The sequence below is a fragment of the Pteropus vampyrus genome, unplaced genomic scaffold (genome assembly GCF_000151845.1).
Source record: "Pteropus vampyrus isolate Shadow unplaced genomic scaffold, Pvam_2.0 Scaffold723, whole genome shotgun sequence".
Classification (NCBI taxonomy): Eukaryota; Metazoa; Chordata; class Mammalia; order Chiroptera; family Pteropodidae; genus Pteropus; species Pteropus vampyrus.
In genome coordinates, this window is record NW_011889504.1 from 58,474 (window position 1) to 80,923 (window position 22,450).

Genomic DNA, 22,450 nt, shown 5'->3' on the forward strand with positions numbered 1-22,450 from the left:
TTAATTTCTTTCAATGAGGTCTTCTAGTTTTTAGTGTATAGGTCCCTCACATCCTTTGTTAACTTTATTCCTTGCTAATTTATTCTATTTGTTGTAACTGCAAATAGAATTATTTTTTAAATTTCTTTTTCTGAATTTTAATTGTAGTATATAGGAATGCAATGAATGTTTATACATTGATTCGTACAAATCCTGCAACTTTATTTTATTGCTTTTGTTAGCTTTTTGGTGGAGTCTTTTGAGTTTTCTATATAAAGAATTATGTCACCATAAAATAAATTAATTTTAAAAAAAGGAATTATGTCATTTGCAAAAAGTGACAATTTTAATTTTTCATTCCCAATTTAGATGCCTTTTCTTCCAGGTAATTAAATTTGGTGGCATATAGCCTTTTGTAGTATTCTTGCATAGTCTTTTTTATTTCTGAGGTGGTCCTTGTAATTTCTTTCATTGCTGATTTTGTAATTGTGTTTTCTCTTTTTTTCTTAGTGAGCCTAGCCAGAGGCTTTCTAATTTTCTTTTTAAAGAAGCTCTTTACTGCATTTTTTCTGTTGTTTTTTGTTCTCGATTCCACATAACTCTCTTAATTTTATTATTTCCATTTCTCTACTAACTTTTGGTTTCATTTGTTCTTTTTCTAGTCTTTAAAGTGAAATGTTAAACTGTTTGAGATTTTTCTGGTTTCTTAAGTTAGGCCTGCAACGCTACAAACTTCTCTCTTATTACCGTTCGCTGTATCCCAAAAGTTTTGATATGTCGTTTTGTCATTCTCATTTGTCTCCTGAATCTTTTGATCATTTCTTTTCTTTCTTTTCTGACCAGTTGTTATTTAGTTTCATGTTGTTTAATCTCTGCATACTTGTGGTTTCTCTTGCTTTCTTTTTGCAGTTAATTTCCAGTTTCAAACATTATGGTTGGAGAATATGCTTAGTATGAATTCAATCTTTTTAAAATTGCTGGAGCTAGTTTTGTGTCCCAACACATGGTCTATCCTTTAGAATGTGCCATGTGCACTAAAGAATGTGTAATATGGTGTTTTGGGATAAAAGGCTCTGTAAATGTTGATTATATCCGATTGGTCTAGTGTGTTATTTAAGGTTTATATTTCCTTGTTGATTTTCTGTCTGGATGTTCTATCCTTAATTGTCAGTGAGGTATTTCGTCTCCTATTATAATTGTGTTTTTGTCAGTTCTTTTTTCTATTGGCAGTGCTTTACATATTTTGCTGCTCCCAGGTTGAGTGCATGTATATTGATAAGGATTATGTCTTCTTATTGTCTTATCATTATAAAATGCCCATATTTTTCTTTTGTTATTTTTTAACTTCAAATCTGTTTTGTCAGGTATAAATACAACTACACTTACTTTCCTCAGAATGTCAATATGCTTGGAGTATCATTTTCTGTCCCTAAAAGGTTTTTATGTTTTGTTTGTTTGTTTGTTTTTGTTTTTGTGTTTTTTTTGTTTTTTTTTTTTGCTGTAGTAAGAACACAGAAGATCTACTCTCTCTGTCTCACTTATTTCACTTAGCATAATACACTCTAGGTCCTCCATGTCGTTGCAAATATAAGACTGAATTTTTGTAATGGCTGAGTAATATTCCATTGTACATATGTACCACAACTTTTTCCAATTGTCTATTGATGGGCATTTAGGAGTGAATATGTCTTTTCAGATTAGTTTAGGTTTTCTTAAAATAAATACCCAGAAGTGCAATTTCTGGGTCAACAGTAGTCTTATTTTTTTTCCAGAAACTTCCCTATTGTTTTCCATAGTGGCTGTACCAATTTGCGATCTCACCAACAGTGCACAAAAGTTCCCTCTTTTCCACATCCTTGCCAACATTTGCTGGGTTTTTTTTGTTTTTTTGTTTTTTATTTTTTATTGATAGCCATTCTGAAAGGTGTAAGGTGATAACTCATTGCGGTTTTAATTTATATTTCTCTGATTAGTAATGTTGAGCATCTTTTCATGTCTCTTGGCCATCTGTATGCCCTCATTGGAAAAATGCTTATTTATGTCCTCTGCCCATCTTTAATTGAATTTAGTGAGTTAGTGAGATATTTTGGTGATTACTTGTATGAGTTATTTATAAATTTTAAATATTGACCCCTTATCAGATTTATCATTGACAAATATATTCACCCATTCAGTAGACTGCCTTTCCATTTTGTTGGTTTCCTTCACTGTGCAAGAACTTTTTAGTTTGATGTGATCCCACTTGTTCTATTTTTTTTTTCTTTTGCCTGAGGTGACATATCAGAAAAAATATTAGTTAGGAGCAATGCCAGAGAGTTTACTGCCTATGTTTTCTTCTAGAAATTTTATGGGTTTTGGTCTTACCTTTAAGTCCTTAATCCATTTTTGAGCTTATTTATGTATATGGTGTAAGAAGGTGATCTAGTTTTATTTCTTTATACCTGTTCAGTTTTCTCAACACCATTTATTGAAGAGACCGTTTTTACCTTATTGTGTATTTCTTCTCATTTGTCATAAATTAAGTGACTATTTAGGCACGAGTTTACTACTGGACTCTCTATTCTGTTCTATTGATCTGTTTGCTTTTATGCTACCATGTTGTTTTGATTATTATAGCCTTGTAGTATAATTTGATAGTACGTATTTGTTACCTCCAACTTTGTACTTCTTTCTTAAGATGGCTGTGGCTATTCGGGGTCTCTTGTGGCTCCATATAAATTTTAGGACTATTTCTTTGAGTTCTTTGAAAAATGCCATTGCTATGTTCATAGGAATTACACTGAATGTATAGATTGCTTTGGGTAGTATGGACATTTTAACAATGTTTTTTCTTTCCATGAGCGTGGTATGTGTTTTCATTTTCTGCATCTTCTTCAATTTCTTTCCTCAGTGGCTTATAATTTTCCGAGTTCGGGTTAAATTTATTCCAAAGTATTTAATTTTTTGATAAAATGTAAATGGAATTTTCTTAATTTCTCTTAATGATAGATTGCTATTGGTGCATAACAATGCAACCAGTTTCTGAATACTAATTTCGTATCCTACTACTTTAATGAATACATTTATCAGTTCTTATAGTTTTTTTCATGAAATCTTTAAGGTTCTTCATATAATCATGTCGACTGCAAATAATGACAGATTTACTTCTTCCTTTCCTATCTGGATGTCTTTTCTTTCTTTTCCTCTTGCGATTGCTGTGGCTAGGACTTCTAATACCTTGTTCAATAAAAATGATGAAAGTAGAATTGTCTTCTTCCTGGTATTAAAGTTTTAGATATTCACTATTGAATATAGTGTTAGCTGTGGGTTTGTCATATATGGCCTTTATTATGTTGAGGTGTTTCCTCTATCCCCACTTTGCTGAGAGGTTTTATTATAAATTTATGCTGAATTTGTTGAACACTTTTCTGAATCTATTCATATGATCATATGATGTTTTATCTTTCATTTTCTTCATGTGGCGTATCATGTTTTTTGATTTGGAAATATTGAAACAACCTTGCTTCCAAGGAATCAATCTCACTTGATCATGGTGTAACTGATCTTTTAAAGTATTGCTGAATTCAGTTTGCTAACATTTTGTTGAGGATTTTGCATCTATTCATCATGGCTGTCAGCATGTAACTTTTTCTTTCTTTTTTTTTTTTTTTTTTTTTTTACAGAGTCTTTGGTTTTTGTCAGGGTGATTGTGGCCTCATGAAATAATATTGGGAAGTTCCTCCTTTCCAGGACCACTTCGGCTGTGTCCCATAGATCCTGAGTCAATGTGTTTTCATTTGTCTCAAAGTATGTTTCGATTTCTTCTTTGATCTCTTTGCCAACCCATTCATTGTTTAGTTGCATGTTATTTAGCCTCCCTGTGTTTGTGGGGGGTTTTTTTTCTTGTGCTTGATTGCCAATTTAATACCACTGTGGTCAGAGAAAAAGCTTCATATGACTTCAAACTTCTTAAATTTATTGAGATTTGTTTCGTGGTCTAATATGTGATCTTGGGAAATGTTTCATGTGCACTTGAAAAGAATGTACATTCTGCTGCTTTTGTGTGAAGGGCTTTGAAAATATCAATTAAATTAATCCGATGTAGTGTGTCACTTAAGGCAGCTCTTTCCTTGTTAATTTTCTTTCTATAAGATCTGTCCATTGGTGTCAATGAGATGTTTAAGTCCCCTACTATGACTCTACTACTTTTGATCTCCTTTATGTTGGTTCATATTTGCTATATATATTTAGGTGCTCCAAGCTGGGTCCACAAATGTTTAGAGTTCCTGAGACCCTGCCTCATCCAACTTGCAAGCTGCCTGAGGCTCTTTCAGCTCCTGATTCTTATGAGCAGCCAGCAGATAGCCTCAGGCATTGGGATGCCCAAGCCCTGTTGCTAAGCTGTCTCAGGTCTGATACTGGTGGATGTTGGCCTTGGTTCACAGTGTGGTTTTTCCCACATGCCTCCAGGTTCTACACAGGCAGCAAACAACTGCAAATAACCTTGTAGCTCTTCCAGGTAGCCCTGAGTGGTCATAGTCAACAGCTGACCTTTGTCTGTATGAGAGCTCCTCCCAAGTAGTTCCCAAACCAACACACCTAGATGCTGGATTTAGACCTCAACAGAGCATCATCTGATTAGCCCAACAAGTGGCACATCCAAAGAGTGATCTCAATAGGCACACAAGCCTGCTGTGGTGAATCTCACTTTATGGTGGTAGTTCCTACACAGCAGCTCATAATCTTTGGATGTGGCTAATACTCACAGCCAGTCAGCCAGTGAGTCAATCCCAAACACTGAGATGCCAACAGGAGTCAAGGCTCAACAGCAAAAGGGGAGCACATACAACCCACATAGGGACACTCCTGGGGCTCCTGGTGCAGGTGACCATGGAGACTGTACCACTGGGCAACAAAGAAAGTCTACTACATAAGAACACCCTGCTAAACCTGGGAGACATAGCAGATCTACCTAATAGAAAAAAAACACAGCAGGGCAGCCAAAATGAGACAAAAAAGTAACATGTTTCAAATGAAAGAACAGGAGAAAAGTGCAGAAAAAGAACTAAATCGAATGGAGACAGGCAACTTACCAACAAGTTCAAAACACTGATTATAAGGATGCTTAATTAACATAGAGAAAGAATAGATGACTTCAGTGAGAACTTGGACAAAAAGATAGTAAGCATAAAAAAGGAGATAAAAATCACATAAAAAGTCAGAATTAAAAGAATATAATAACTAAAATGAAGAATACAGTAGAGAGAAACAACAGTAGATTAGATGAAGTAGAAGATCAAATCAGCAATTTGGAAGACAAAGTAGCAGAAAACACCCAATCAGAACAGCAAAAAGTAAAAGGAATTTAAAAATGAGGATAATTTAAGGGACCTCTGGGACAACAACAAGCATACCAATATTTGCATCATAGGGGTACCAGAAGAAGAGAAAGAGCAAGGAATTAAAAACTATTTCAAGAAAAAATAACTAAAAACTTCCCCAACCTGCTGAAGAAAATAGTCATACCTGTCCAGGAAGTCCAGAGAGTCCCAAACAAGATGAACCCAAAAAGGCCCACATCGAGACACATCATAATTAATGTGCCAAACATTAAAGACAAAAAGAGAATCAGTAAGAGAAAAGCATTTAGTAACCTACAAGGGAGCTCCTATGAGACTGTCAGCTGATTTTTCCAAAGAAACTTTGCAGGCCAGAAGGTATTGATACAAATATTCAAAGTGATGAAAAGCAAATCCCTACAACCAATACTGTTCTACCCAGCAAGGCTATTATTTATTATCAAAGTGGAGATAAAGATCTGAGACCAAAAAAAAACCGTAAGGAGTTCATCACAACTAAGCCAGTATTAGAAAAAATGTTAAAGAGATTTCTTTAAAACGGTAAAGGGGTAAGAGCTAAATAATTACATAGCAATAACTATGTACCTATCAACAATCATTTTAAATGTTAATGGATTAAATGCTCCAATCAAAAGATATAAGGTCCCCAACTGAATAAGAGAACAAGATCCATACATATGCTGCCAACAAGAGACCCATTTTAGATCAAAAGACACACAAAGAAAGTAAAAGAATGAAAAAGCTATTTCATGCAAATAGAAATGAATAAAAGCTGGGATAGCAATACTTATCCCAGACAAAATAGGCTTCAAAACAAAGGCTATAATAAAAGATAAAGATGGACATTACATAATGATAAAGAAATCAACCCAACAAGCGAATATATCGCTAGTAAACATGTATGATAATACTGAGGTTCTCAACATAGCAGAACCTCAGTATTATAAAGCAAATATTGACCAATGTAAAGGGAGAGATTGACAGCAATATAGTCATAGTAGTGGACTTTAACCCCCTATTAACATCAATGGACAGATATTCCAGGCAGAAAATCAGCAAGGAACAGCAACCTTAAATGACACAGTAAACTGCATAGATTTAATTGATATTTTTAAAGCATTTTATTCTAAAGTGACAGAATATACATTCTTCTCAAGTGCTCATGAAACATATTCCAAGGTAGCCCATATATTAGGCCACAAAATAAGACAATAAATTTAAAAAGGTTGAAAACATATCAGTCATCTTCCCAAACCACAATTGTATGGAACTAGAAATCAATTAGAAAAGAAATAACTGAAAAACAGACAAAAGCATGGACGCTAAATAACATACTACAAGGTGATAAGTGGATAAACAATGAGATCAAAGTAGAAATTAAAAGATACTTGAGAAAATGAAAACAAAAACACAATGACCCCAAATCTATGGACAGAATGAAAGTCCTAACAGAGAAATTTATAGCAATTCATGCCTACTTAAAAAAAAAAATCTCATATAAACAATCTAACATTACACTTAAAGAAACGATAGAAAGAACAGCAAACAGTCCCAAAGTGAGTAGAAGAAAGAAAATAATAAAAATTAAAACAGATGTTAATGAAATAGTCTAAAAAAATACAAAAGATCAATAAAACCAAGAGCTGATTCTTTTAAAAGATAAAAAAAAGATAAACCTTTAACCAGAGTCATCGAGAGAAAAAAAAAGAGAGCACTGAAATATAATCAGAAATGAAAGATAAGTAGTTATAAATGACTCCACAAAAATACAAAGGATTATAAGAAAGTACTACAGGATATTTATGCCAACAAAATGGATATATTTGTAGAAACACACCATCTTCTAAGACTGAATCAAAAAGAAACAGAAAAGCCAAAACAACTGATTACTCTTAATGAAAGAAAATCAGTTATCAAAAAACTCTCCCAAAACAAAAGTCCTGTATTGGATGGCTTCACAGGTAAATTTTACCAAATGTTCCCCCACAAAAAAGAGAGAAAAAAAAAAGAAAAAAAATTAACACCTATTCTTCTCAAACTATTCCAAAAACTTCAAAAGGAGGAAAAGTTCCCAAGCACACTTTACAAAGCCATCACTATCCTGATTTCAAAATCAAAGACATTCCAAAAAAAGAAAAAAGAAAATTGTAGGTCAATATCCCTGATAAACATAGAGGCAAAAATTCACAACAAAATATTAGCAAACCAAATTTAGCAATACACTAAAAAGATTATACACTATGGTCAACTGGGTTTGATTCCTGAGATGCATGGTTGGTTCAATATCTGCAAACCAATTAATTGACACACCACATCAACAAATTAAAAGATAATTAAAAGATATAAGTCATATAATATATCAATAGATGCAGAAAAAATGTTTGATCAAATTGAGCATCCATTTATGATAAAAATTCTCAGCAAAGTGGGAAAAAAGTAAACATACCTCAACATAATAAAACCATATGTGACAAACCCAGAGCCAACATCATACTCAACGTGGAAAAGCTTACTGTTTTTCTTAAGATCAGGAACAACACAAGGATGTCTACTTTCACCACTTTTATTAAACATAGCATTAAAAATCCTAGCCACAGCAATCAGACAAGAAAAAAATGAAAGGCACGCTAATTTGAAAGAAAGAAGTAAAACTCATTATTTGCAGTTGACATGATATTATATATAAAGAACCCTAAAGGTTCCACAAAAAGCTGTTAAAAGTGATAAATGAATTCATTAAAGTAGCAGGATACAATATTAATATTCAGAAGAAGTATTTTTATATACCAATAATGAATTATCAGAAAGAAAAATTAAGATAACAATTCTATTTACAATTGCACCCAAAACACCAAAATATCTAGACATAAACTTAATTAAGAAGGTGAAAGATGTGTACTTGTAAAATTATAAGCCACTGAAAAAAGAAATTGAATAAGATACAAATAAATGGAAGAATATACCATGTTCATGGATAGGAAAAATTGAGATCATTAAAATGTCCATAGACTGCCCCAGAGGGGGCCTGACTAAGGAGCAATGACGGCTATCTCTCCAGCCCTTGCCCCAACACCACACAATTCAGTCTTTCCTTATATATCTCTTGCACCTCCCCCACCACTAACCCTCCACAAAAGCCCTTGGAGTTTCAGTCAAGATGGCAGAGTAGGTAAATGCTCTGCCTGCCTCCTCTCACAACCACATACAACTAAACTTTAGAATGGCCATCTTTGAGAGTCACCTGAAGTCTAGCTGAACAGAAGGCCTACAACTGGCGACACACTGAAGAGGCCACTTTGAGACTCTCCCAGGCGGCTGCCATATTTGAGTTTCTGGCAACATAGCTAACACTAGTTACCTTTCCTTGATTTCATGCCCAAATGGATTTTTTTTTCTCTGCATCATATAAGGGAATGAGTTCAAGAGCTGGAGATGTAGCTGAGGAAACAAGTATAATTCCATGGCACAAAAAAGAAGAAATTAAATATTATTGGACTGGCAAATATATAGGCTTAGATTTAAGGGTGGTGTAGGAAGATAATAAAAGACTAAGAAGGGCTGCTCATTAAACTAAACTAAAATAATGAATTAAAGAAAAAAAGAGTTTTATCTGCTAGGCATTAAACTTTCTAAGCTCAATATCTTAAACCCAGTAAGAATGATTTTAATGATGCTACTTGTGGTTGAATTTTTAAATTAAATATAGTTTCATAGATCTACTGCTCATTCTTACAAACAAAACATTGGTTATCAAGGCCACTTTAATGAGTTGTTAAGATTTTGAAGATCCATAGACTACGGTGTGATTAAAAAGTAATTTTAACATCATCTTTGAATTCGATTTAAACAGTAGATATAAAGAAGCAATATAGAATTTTAAAAAGTATCTCTGATGATTCAGAAAAAAATGAGTTTCTCTGTGGTATTTTTTAACCTACTTGGCATAATAAATACATGATGTCGAAGGAATGGTTTCAAAAGCAACAGAATACAAAAGATAGACCCAATATGTTCTTAAAATATACCTGAAAAAATTTACAATTAAATGTCTTAGAAAAAATAGAAATTTAATACTAAGTTTTTGTTATTCCATGGTTTAGTAGCTTCGTGGTTGCTTCTAGAAGATGTATGGATAGAAAAGATTAATTTTCTAGATATAAATTCAACAAAAATTTATTAGGAACAAAATGAAGAAAATATATATTTTTTTATTTTTCACATTTTAAGGCAAATTGATTGAAGTAAGGATGTTTTAAATAAGTTTTCACTTTCTTCTTCTTTGAAATTATATTGGAATTGTCAAAGTTATAAGAATAAGACCTTGTTTATTGGGGAAGGAGAATATAGAAACATAGGAATTTCCCCCTGGTATGCTTTAAAAAATACAGACATAAATGTTATCCTTACTTTTATTTTTCCTCTGATACATTTCATTGTACAACTCTCCAAATCTCAAGCAATATTAATAGATTCTATTAAGTAAGCAATAATTTCATCATACTCAATACTGAGTATATGAGTACTCAGAATCAGAGCTTGAAAATGGAAAGACAGGAGAATCAGAATTTGAAGAGGATGGGAAATGCAAATCAAAACTACAATGAGATATCACCTCACACTTATTAGGAGGACCATTATCAACAACAATAAAGATAACAGCTTGGAAGAAGATATGAAGACAAGGGTAACTTTGTGCACTGTTGGTAGGAATGCAAAATGGTGCAGCAGCTAAGGAAACAGTATAGAGGTTCTTCAAGAAATTAAAAATAGAACTATGTATAATTCAGCAACCTCACTTTTAGGTATATATTCAAAAGAACTATAATCAGGATCTCAAAGAGATATTTGCATTTCATATTCATTACAGTATTATTCACAATAGCCAAGATATGGAAACAACCCAAGTGTCAATCAACAGATGAACTGATAAAGAAAACATGGTATATATACATAAAACAGAATATTATTAATTCTTAAAGAAATTCTGCCATTTGTGACAACATGAATGAATGTGAAGAATGTTATGCTAAGTGAAATAAACCAGTCATAGAAGGACAAATATTGCATCATTCCACTTATCTGAGGAATTTAAAATAGTCTAAATCATAGAAGCAGAGATATAATATAGTCGTTTCCAGGGGTTGGGAAGAAAGGGAAATGGAGAGTTGTTCAATGATATAAAGTTTCAGTTATGCTACATAAAAAGTTCTAGAAACCTACCCTGCAATATATTATCTATAGTTAACTATACACTGTTGTGCACTTTAAAATGTGTTAGGAGAAGAGATCTCATGTTAAGTGTTCTTTCAAACAAAACAAAACAAAACAAAACAAAGGGACAAAAGAAAACTTTGGTTTATATTGGATATGTTTATTACCTTGATTGTAGTGATGATATTATAGGTATTTGCATATGTCCAAATGCATTAGATTGTACTCTTTAAATATTTGAAGTTTATTATATATCAATTTTACCTTAATAAAGCTGTTAAAACACAGTGAGAATTGAGAATAATTAATTTGAAGATAATGAGAAGGAAAGCACAAATTTAATTTAATGAAATGTGGCTGTTAACAAATGAACAGGACAAACAAACAGAGGCTCATGGACATGGACTATAGACTAGTGGTTACCACAGGTTAGGGGTGGGGGAGGAGGGGGTAGGTAGATGGTTAAAGGGGGTCAAATGTATGGGGGTAGGGAGAGGATGAAGTGGGAAAAGGGGATCAAATATATGGTAGCTGAAGGAAACTGGACTCTGGGTGGTAAACACACAATAGAATATATAGATGTCAAATTATAATGTACACCTGAAAATTATATAATTATATTAACCAATATTACCTCAATAAACTTAATAATAATAAAAAAAATGTGTAGCTGTTTGTGTATTTCTGGGGTGTTTACAATTGCTCCTCATATAGATTTCCTATATTTCTCATTGAATTTATGCTTAGTAATTTTATCTATTTTTGTATCATAAACAACATATTCATTTCATTGTTTCATTCATTGCAAATTTTCATTAAACATTTCATTGTTTGTTCAAACAAAAAATGTCCATACTACCCAAAGCAATCTATAGATTCAGTGCAATCCTTATCAAAATACCAATAGCAATTCACAGTACTAGAATAAATAATACTAAAATTTATATGGAGCCATAAGAGAGCCTGAATAGCCATGGCAATCTTCAGAAAGTACAAAGTTGGAAATATCACAATACCTGATATCCATCTATACTACAAGTCTATAGTAATCAAAACAGCATAGAACTGGCATAGAAACAGACACATAGATCAATGGAACAAAACTGGGACCAGAAAGAAACACACACCTTTATAGTCATTTATCTATGACAAATTAGGTAACAATATACAACTGGATAAAGACAGCCTCTTCAATAAAAGGTGTTGGGAAAATAAGACAAATACATGCAAAAAGAGGAAACTGGATCACCTTATTACACCATATACAGGAATAAACTCAAAATGGATAAAGGGGTTAAAAGTAAGACTCAAAACCATAAAACTCCTAGAAGAAAACATAAACAGCAAATTCTCTGACATTATTTTACTGTTACTAATACTTTTTTCTAATATATTTCCTTGAGCAAAGGAAATGAAGAAAAAAATAAACGTAAGGGACCAAATCAAACAAAAAAGCATTTGCAAAGCAAAGTGAAAAGACAATGTACTGAATAGAAGATACTAGCCAGTGATATTTCTGATAAAGGGTTAATACCAAAATTTATAAAGAACTCATATAACTCAACACACACACACACAAAACCCCCACAAAACAATAAAAATGAGCAACGGACCTGAATAGGCATTTCTAGGATATTCAGATGGCCAATAGACATATGAGAAGATGCTCAACATCGCTAATCATTAAAGAAATGCAAATTAAAACCACGATGAGATATTACCTCACAGCTGTCAGAATAGCTATCATCAATAAAACAACAAACAAAAAGGAATGGTGAGGATATGGAGAAAGGGGACTCTCACACACTGTTGATGAGATTGCAAATTATTACACTATGTAAAACAGTTTGGAGGTTCCTCAAAAAATTAAAAATAGAACTACTCTATGACCTCCAAATTTCGATTCTGAACATTTAAAGAAAACCAGAAAAATAAATAAAAAAGAAAACACCCCTATGTTTACTGCAGTGGTATTTACAATAGCTTAGATATGGAAACAGCATAAATGGCCATCAATAGACAATTGTGTGAAGAAGATGAAATACATATATACAATGAATTGAACTGGAATATATTATGCTAAATGAAATAACTCAGACAAAGAAAGACAAATATCATATGATTTCACTTACATGTAGAATTTAGAAGAGAAAATAAACTAAGAAACAAAAAAGAAAAAGGCTTAGATACAGAGAAGAAACTGATAATTGCCAGATGGGAGGAGATTAGAGGGATGGGTGAAAAAAGTGAAGGATTTAAGAAGTACAAATTAGTAGTTATGAAATAGTCATGAAGATGTGAAGTACAGAATAAAAAAGATAGTCAATAATATTATAACAACTAAATATAGTGCCAGGTGGGTACTAGACTAATTGAAGAAATTACTTCCTAGATTAAATAGATGTCTAATTACTATACTGCATACTTGAGACTAATATAGGATAATATTATATATCAAAACTAATTAAAAAATAAAAATTAAAAAAAAATGTTTCTGCTTTACAAAAACCTCCAGCTCTGGGAATCATAATTTAAGGATAAATTGATCATTAGGAATGCGCTTTGTGTTATTCACATTTTTGATTATTTATCACCTAACTGCCCCTTTTCTACCCAGGATCAAACTCATTGTATTTACATGGTCTATAATAAATTTAGATTAAGTATCAATAAGAATGAAATTTTTTATTCTATGTGGCCTTGTAGGTTCCTGCTCCTGCAAAATATATACTGTCTTTAACCATTAGCCACAGTAGTTGTGTGCATGGTGGGCACAGGGAAAACATTAGACTCCTTTCCCTCAGGCTTACCAACTTTTTCCTTCTTAGGCTTTTCTTGCTGTATATCACTTTCCTCCCTGATATTTGTACAACCATGTAAACATCTACACAAACTCTTGCTTAGTTTACAACAAAAAAGAACACACACATGCCACCCTATGGGACTCAAATGGCCTTATTACAAAAAAAAGTACAAATAGGGCAAATGTAAGTAAATTTTACTCATGAAAATAGGTCCCAAAAATCTAAAAAAAAAGAGTAAATAGACTATAAAAAACTATAAATAGTGAATTTATTATAAGTCAAGATTAGCAATAGATTGTTTTTAAAGTTAAAGCAGATGTTTATAAATGTTATGACATTATAGAAAAAAATGATATACCATTTGCATTAGTTATAAAACTTATAAAAATTTTTCACTAAACTCTGAATTAAAAACCATCCTAACAAACTAGTAGTATAATAAAATGCTCCAATATCTTATCCTTTTCCTCTGATAATCTTTGACATTCATTTATTATTAAAATTATTGAAAATATCATTTCTACATTGTTAGGCTATCCCCCTCCTCTGATGTGTGTGTGTAGGTATGTTAACATAAATAGCAAGATCTAAGTTTCCTTTTCTTTTTACAGGAAAGTCTAAACGATTCTATTGCTCCTCCACCCAGTACCCCATCCTTAGAAAGAGTTGGCTGTAATATTAGGTTGTTGATTACTTTTATAATTCCTGTGCATATTGACTTCAACTCGCTCCTTTCATGCAGACATTCAACTTAGATTTGTTCACCAAAAATAGTGATCAGTTTGGAATGTAGACGTTGTGATAACAGTATAAAATCTCTAAGTTTGTTCCCTCTTTGCACATCCACTAGGAGCCTCAAACTTCCTGTGAAGAACTGGAGACCTCTGTGGGTTGGCACAGCAAGGAGTAGGCATATATCTATATATCCAGCTTTCATCTGAGCAGGCTTTGTTGATCACTTTCAAACCAAAAGCTCACATACTCATCAGGTCTGCCTCATGTCACTGGGTGTTTGATTGACTTGATGAGTTAGCCTGATTTTGGAGGTGGAGATACTTTAAGATAAGAAAAAAAGGCAATTTTAATAACAAAATTGGCCAGTGCACATCTTATTGTCTCCCATCTTAAAATGAGTCTCAGTGAATCAGTGGGTTTCTGTGCCTGGCCTAGTGTTGTTAGATGATGAGAAACCAAGATTTCAGAATGACCAGATATTGAAAATTCTCTCGCTTTGCACAGGAAGAAATTAGGGCTCCGTGATTTAAGTACTATGTTCCACAGCCCCCAATTTTGGCTCAAGTGCTGATTCTGAGGCTTTGGGGCATCTCCAGATTTGGTGAAGTTCTGTTCTTATAAACTCTCATTCCACATCTATTCATCATTGCCTGAATAGAAACCTAAATTTCATCACTGTTAGTGTTTACATGTGTTAGCATCTGTTTTACTCTTTACACCGTGACGTTTACCATGGAAAGAACTGTGTTTGCTCAGTTTCACCTTTTCTCTCTCTCTCCATCTAGCATGTTGCCTCCAGTCAAAGTGAGTTACACACACAATAAGCTTAGGACTGGAACCCAACACTTTGAACTCTGGATTTTGTGCCTGGATCATACTAGATGCTTTTAGCAAACACACAGAATAATTCCCCTCCCTAAATGCATTACTTTATTTTGTCTGATGGCCCCTTAGTGGCTTCAAAGCATTTTGTAGCATTTTACATCATTGAGATTTATAGGAAGAGACTGGGCATGATGATGTCCACTTGAGCAAAGATATTTGGAAAATTGCACACGACCTGCCAGGTCACACAGATAAATAACACTTTCTGACTCTCAAGTAAAGTCCCCGTTTACCAAGACTGAGCCTCACAAACACTACGGATGGACAACCTATAGAGTTGATGTTATGAGTGGATTTCCACAATTTGGAAAAACTGAATGACTTCCTTGTCTAGATGCTTACTTTACAATTTGTGTTCAGTCACTGTAATTTCTTAGAAAGTGTAAAATATTTAAAATTCCTACTGACCATTGGTACCGAGGGGTGCTGTTAAGGAAAAATGAGTTGATCATTTGAATAGGAAAGGCATAACTTGTCCCGTTTCAGCCTATCAGTCTGTGAGCAGGGCTGGGATCACCCTAATCCCCAGTACTGTGGGTCCAGGTGCATGGCCGGTCAGCCTGAATGATGCTGCTCCATGGCTTAGCCCACAAGCTTCCCATTAAGGGCTGAGGCACCCCGGTGTGGTGTCCTAGAGGAATCTTCTCCCCAGAATATAATTAGAAGTTTTCAAAATGAGCTACCACCTACATACTGATTGTTTCTCTTGGTTGTTTTGGTCAACACTACTATTATTTCCCCAGAGGTAAAACTTGGATTTTTTTTTTTTTTTTAGCTTTTAATCACTAATCTCATGTAATGATTAGGCAAGTTATTGATCGTTGTATCATTTTTCTCCTTTCGTTCTATCTTTAAAATCCACACTCTAGGCCTATATCCTTGTTCTAGAATTATATTTCCCCCCCATATTCTTAGCTAAATCCTCCCTTTTCTTCAGAGTCAGATTTAAGTTTCCTCCCAAGTGAGGTTTACCTTATTTCCAAAGTGAATAGCAACATATATTTTTAAGTTAATTATAATCTCTCTCTCTCTCTCTCTCTCTCTCTCTCTCTCTCTCTCTCTCTCTCTCTCTCTCTGTCTCGGCTTATTATACCTACATTGTATGGTTATTGAACTTTTATTACTCTCACAGTTAATGATGAGATTTTAAATTATGGAAGCATAGGGATCTTCTTCAGTCCTTTTTTTGCTCCCTAACCTGATAGAACCTCTTATTTTTAGTAGGCACTGATGTAATAATATAATATCAATTAAATCAAATTTTATTAAAATAAAAAAATGCTGTAATATGTGCTGGGAATTCAAACTGGAAAAAATAAATGCACCAAAGCTTCATAAAATAAAGAAAATTGGTTGATTTAGAAGAGATTATGATATGATAGCTATCACAGCAATAAAAGTATGTAGATATTGTTGCAGGCATATGTGGAATTAAAGGTTAATTTGACTAGATTCCAAATTGGTAGATGATTAAAAAATTGTTTTATTGGACAAAATCATTTGAATTTTGTCTTAAAGGATATTAGGAATGAATGAAAATAAGGAATGAGAGAAATTTGAGCATGAGGAGATGTGCATGAGATCAAGGAAGATGCACCAACATGGCCATATGGAAAAGTTAGTCATCCATAATTTTTGCTGGATGTGTGGACGGATGGGGAATGATGTAAAATGAACAGAGTGAGACGCACTATGGGCACCCAGCTTAGGAGAGCAGAGTATGATCTGGGCACTGAGTGTCTGCACCAAACCTACCCAGAGGCAAAACTACTATGATCAATGGACATTGTGAAATACAGAAAAGGTATTAGAATTAGCAGCATATTCAACTGGCCACACGGGTGAAGCCAAACTCAGCAAGGACCTTGAAGAATTAAAGAAAATGGGGAACCTGTTGGTGTGGAGAGGGTTTATTCACTGTCTACAGAAAATCAAACTGATTCATCAGACTAGATGCCAAAATATAAGTAATATTAAAAATAAATTTTTGAGGAGTGTCATCAGAAACATGACAGAGATATGTCCCCAGATCTCTTCCCTTGAAACAGCAATAAGCTGAACATCTAAAACTCAACAAAAAAAAAAACACCCAAACTGCACATCAGCTCATCTGAGTGTGGGATCTGTGCATAAGAGCTACCACAAGTCAGAACCCTGGAAATCAGGCGGTGGACTGGGAGAAACAAAGAAACTGCCTCTTGCAGCCCAAAGCTCCTTGTAGGAGGAGGGGGAGGGGAGAAGGTGTGGTGAGTTCCCTGAACAACCCTGCCTGGGAGAGCTGTGAGCCTCATGCGCAGCAGCGCTCAGGCATCAGGGCAGATAGCAGAGAGTGGGAAAGGTTGAGCGGACAGCAGAGAAACAACAGTTGATTATTATCAGCCGTGGTTGCAAAATGCAAGGCTAAAGTGCAGCCCCTATTTCCCAAGCCAGAGGGACCCTCCCTCCATATCTTCTGAGACCAAGCACTGCGGAGTACCAGGGGAATCCGAGCAAACCTACCGAAACTATTGCTAACACTGACAGGGATTGAGACTGAGGGTAGCAAGCATGATTGAATATCTATAAGAAAAAAAGGCATTATTAAAACATTACATAAAGCAGGGATCTAAGAGGATTAGATGCCACCTACTGGAAATCACCACCACCACCACCACCACCACCACCACCACCAACAACAACGAAACTCTTCTTTGCAACAGGTTAAAGAGAGACCTTTATGTACTACATCTTTTTTCTGGAAAAAAAGCAGAATGTACTTCCATTAATGCCTGGGAAGAGACATAGTTCATTAAACACTGTGAACAACCAAGGTGACAAGGCATCTCAGAAAGGAAGAGAAAAATCTCCAGAAAATAAGCTTACAGACATAGAAACATGAGACTTAAATGACAGAGAATTCAGGATGGTACTTCTGAAAAGACTCAATGAGATCCAAAACAATGCATATCAACAATTTCAGGAATTGAAAAAACAACTAGATGAACAGAATAAGTTCTTTAGCAAGGAGATTGAAACCCACCAAAAGAACCAAATAGAACTTCTGGAGAGGAAGAACACATTGCAAGAGATGAAAAATGAAATAGAAAGCTTGGAATAAGAGTGACCAAATAGAGGAAAGGATCAGTGATATTGAAGACAGAAATCTATAAATAAATCTGGAAAAAGAGAGAAACGGAAGAACGAAAAATAATAAAAGAGAAATAAGAGGATTTTATTAATTTGAACTCAAAACAAGGGAAGAAAAAGCATAGGAAAAGAAACTGTCAATAAGGTAAAGAGACAATCATCTGAATAGGAAAATGTATTTGCGAGCAACGCTTCCGATAAGTGCCTAATGTCTAAAATACACAAAGAACTCGTACAAATCAATAACAACAAAAAATCAAAGGATCCAATCAAAAAATGGGCAAAGGACCTGAACAGACACTTCTCCCTAGAGGACATACAAATGGCCAACAAATATATGAAAAGATACTCAACATCGCTATCTCTTAGGGAAATGCAAATTAAAACTACAATGAGATATCATCTCACACCTGTTAGAATATCTATAATCAACAGGACAATTAATAACAAATGTTGCAGAGGATAAGGAGAAAAAAGAACCCTCATACACTGCTGGTGGAACTGCAAATTGGTACACTCACTATGGAAAACAGTATGGAGGTTCCTCAAAAAACTAAGAATTGATATACCATATTACCCAGCAGTCAATCCCTCTACTGGGTATAGACCCCTAAGACTTGAAAACTCATATCCAAAAAGATATTTGCACACCGATGTTCACAGCAGCATTATTCACAGTGGCCATGACATGGAAGCAACTGAAGTGTCCTACAATAGATGATTGGCTAAAGAAGCTGTGGTACATACATACAGTGGAATATTACTCAGTCATAAGAAGAGATGAAATACTGCCATTTGCAACAACATGGATGGACCTCAAGATAATCAGGCTAAGTGAAAAAAATGAAAATGATTCATTTATATGTGGGATATAAACCTAAAAGCAACAAACGAACAGGACAAACAGAAAATTCATGGTCATGAACAATAGACTAGTTGTTAATTAGGGAAGGGATGAAACCCACTTGATAGTGGTATATAATCTTTTAAATATGTTGCTATATTCAATTCTCTGGTATCATATTTAGGATTTTTGCATCTGTGTTCATGGAGATATTGGTCTGTAGTTTTCTTTTTTGTGTGTTATCTTTATCAGGTTTTGGTACCAGGGTAATATTGGCCTTATAAAATGAGTTGAGAAGTATTGCCTCCTCCGTTTTTTTGGAAGAGTTTGAGGAGAATAAGTATTAAATCTTTGTTGAATGTTTGGTCAAATTCACTGGTGAAGCCACCTGGTCCAGGACTTTTACTTTTTGGTAAGTTTTTGATGATTGTTTCAATTTCCATACTGCTGATTGATCTATTTAGATTTTCCAGTTTGTTTTTTTTTTTCATTTAGTCTGGGAAGCTTGTATCTTTCTATGTACTTACTGGTCCATTTCTTCCAGGTTATTAAATTATATACTTTTTCATAGTATTCTTGTATATTCCTTTGTATTTCTGCAGTGTCTGTCATAATTTCTCTTCTTTCATCCCTGATTTTGTTTATTTGTGTCTTTTCTCTTTTTTCTTTAGTGAGTCTAGCCAGGGGTTTGTTAATTTTATTAACCCTCTCAAAGAACCAGCTCTTTGTTGCATTTATTTTTTCTATTGCTTTTTTTTTGTTTTCAATTTCATTTGTTTCTGCTCTAATTTTGATTATTTCTTTCCATCTGCTTTCTTTAGCCTTCATTTATTCTTCCTTTCCTAGCTTTTTTTTTAGTTTTTTAGATTTTTTTTTTTAAGATGAAGCATCAGGATGTTATTTGCGCTCTTTCTTGTTTTTGGAGATAGACTCTGTATTTGTGGTTCTTACTGCTTGCTTTTTACAGTTGATCTCTAGCTTCAAAACATTATGATCAGAGAATATGATTGGTATGATTTCAACCCTCTTATTTTTGTTGAGGCTATCTCTGTCCCAGTATGTGGTCGATTCTTGAGAATGTTTCATGTGCACTTGAGAAGAATGTATGAGCCACTTTTCTTGGGATGAAAGACTCTGTAAATGTTGATTATGTCCAGTTGGTCTAATGTGTCATTTAAGGATGTTATTTCCTTATTAATTTTCTGTTTGGATGATCTGTCCATATCCGACAGTGGGGTATTTAGGTTTTGTTCTGTTCCTCCCTTTAGTTTTGTTAGTAATTGCTTCATATATTTCTGGGCTCCTTGATTGGGAACATAGATATTAATAAGTGTTATGTCTTCTTGGTGCATTATTCCCTTTACGATTACAAAGTATCCCTCTGTATCTTTCTTTACCTTTTTTATTTTGAAGTCTGTTTCATCTGATATTAGTAGCGCTACTCCGGCTTTTCTCTGAATGCCATTTGCTTGAAATATCATTTTCCACCCTTTCACTTGAGTCTACATTTTTCTTTGGAACTGAGATGTGTCTCCTGGAGGCAACATATAGTTGCATTTTGTTTTCTGATATAATCTGCAACTCTGTGCCTTTTTATTGGTGAGTTCAGTCTATTTACATTTAGGTGATTATTGAAATATAAACTTTTCCTATAGCCATTTTATCTTTTGCTTTCTGGTCGTTCGGTGTTTCCATTGCTTCCTTGTCCTTGTGTGTCTGTTTGTTTTTTTTTTTTAAATTTTGTTGGGTTTGTGGGTTTTCCCTCTTGTCCTTCTTGTTTTATGTTATATACTTCAGTTATGAATCTTTGGCCTGTGGTTACCATTACAAATATATAGATGATAGTTATATATATATATTGTGGTTTATTTTGTTCTGTGTGTGCCTTATCTTCATCCCCCTTTGTGAATTTGGATCTTTGAATCCTCCCTTTTTTGTTACTGTTGTTTCAATTTGCCCCTATTTATGCCAAATGTTCATTACTATCTTTCTATAGCAAGCTTCTTTTTATTGTTTAAGCTTACAATGCTCTGTTCTTATTAAGTGTTGCACTCCTCTGCTTTTATCTGCCCATTAGTTGACTTACTCATAGTTATATATATTTTTGTCATATGTTTTAGGTGAGCTGACCTCTTTCAGTATCTCCTGTAATGCAGGCCTCATAGCGAAGAATTCCGTTAATTTTTGTATGTCTGGAAAAGTTTTTATTGCTCTTTCATATCTAAAGGGGTGCTTTACTGGATATGTTATCCTCAGATGGTAGTTCCTTTCATGTAATAGTTTGATATTTGATTCTACTCCTTTCTTGCTTGTGAGGTTTGTGCTGACAAGTCTGATGATAATCTAATGCATTTTCCTTTACAGGTTACCATCTTCCCTGGCTGCCCCGAGATTTCTTTCTTTGTCATTGATTTTTGATAATTTTATACAATGTCTTGGAGAAGGCCTTTTTGTGTTGAGATAATTGGGTGTTCTGTTGACTTCTTGAATTCTAAGGTCCAGTTCATTCCTTAGATTTGGGAAATTCTTGTCATTTGTTTGAAAATGCTTTCTAATCCCTGCTCCTTTTCCTCCCCTTTGAGAATGCCTATTATTCTTATGTTTCCTTTCCTGATGGCATCAGATGTTTCTTGTATTTCTCTTTCATTATTTTTTATTCTTTGGTGTCTCTCTTTCTTCTGATTTATTTATAGACTTCTGTTATTGACATCACTGATACTTTCCTCCATTTGGTCAACTCTATTTCTCAAGCTTATTATTTTATTTTTCATCCCTTTCAGTGTGTTCTTCATCTCTAGTTCTATATGGTTCTTTTTGAGGGTTTCAATATTCTTGCTAAAGAGCTTATTCTGTTCATCTAGTTGTTTTCTCAATTCCTGAAAATTTTCATATGCATTGTTTTGGATCTCATTGAGTGTTTTCAGGAGTACCATCCTGAATTCTCTGTCATTTAAGTTGCAAATTTTATGTTTGTAAGCTTATTTTCTGGAGATTTTTCTCTTCCTTTCTGAGACGCCTGGTCATCTTGGTTGTTTACGGTGTTTAATGGACTGTTTCTCTTTCCAAGTATTAATGGAAGTACATTCTGCTTTTTTTCCAGAAAGAAGATGTAGTACATAAAGATGTCTCTTTAGCCTATTTCAAAGAAGGCTTTTTTCTTTTGTTTTCCAGTAGGTAGCATCTAAGCCTCTTGTATCCCTGCTTTATTTAAAGTCTTAATACTTCCTTTTTTTTCCTTATAGTTATTCAGTCACGCTTGCTAACCTCAGTCTCAGTCTCTGTGTGTTAGTGATAGTTTCAGTAGCGTTTGCTCTGATTCTCCCGTTGTTCTGCGGTGTTTGGTCTGGAGGATATGGGGGAAGGTGCCCTCTGGGTTGGAGGATGAGGGCTGCAGCTCAGCCTCTCATTTTGCAAACAGGATGGTAATTATCAGCTGTTCCTTCTCTGCCATCCCCACTTCTCTGCATTCTGCCCTGATCCCTGGGCACTGTCGCTCTGTGTACCTCACAGCTCTCTCAGGCAGGGTT

General features: G+C 34.2%; 1 long non-coding RNA gene across 1 annotated transcript; it reads right to left on the bottom strand.

Annotated features, from left to right (window-relative positions):
- Positions 1-819: 819 nt before the first annotated feature.
- LOC111734022 lies at positions 820-19,997 on the bottom strand. The gene is made up of 2 exons (XR_002778261.1): positions 19,855-19,997; positions 820-851 (listed from the first exon to the last, which is right to left on the bottom strand). It is a non-coding gene; the product is annotated as an uncharacterized LOC111734022 (long non-coding RNA).
- Positions 19,998-22,450: the final 2,453 nt, after the last annotated feature.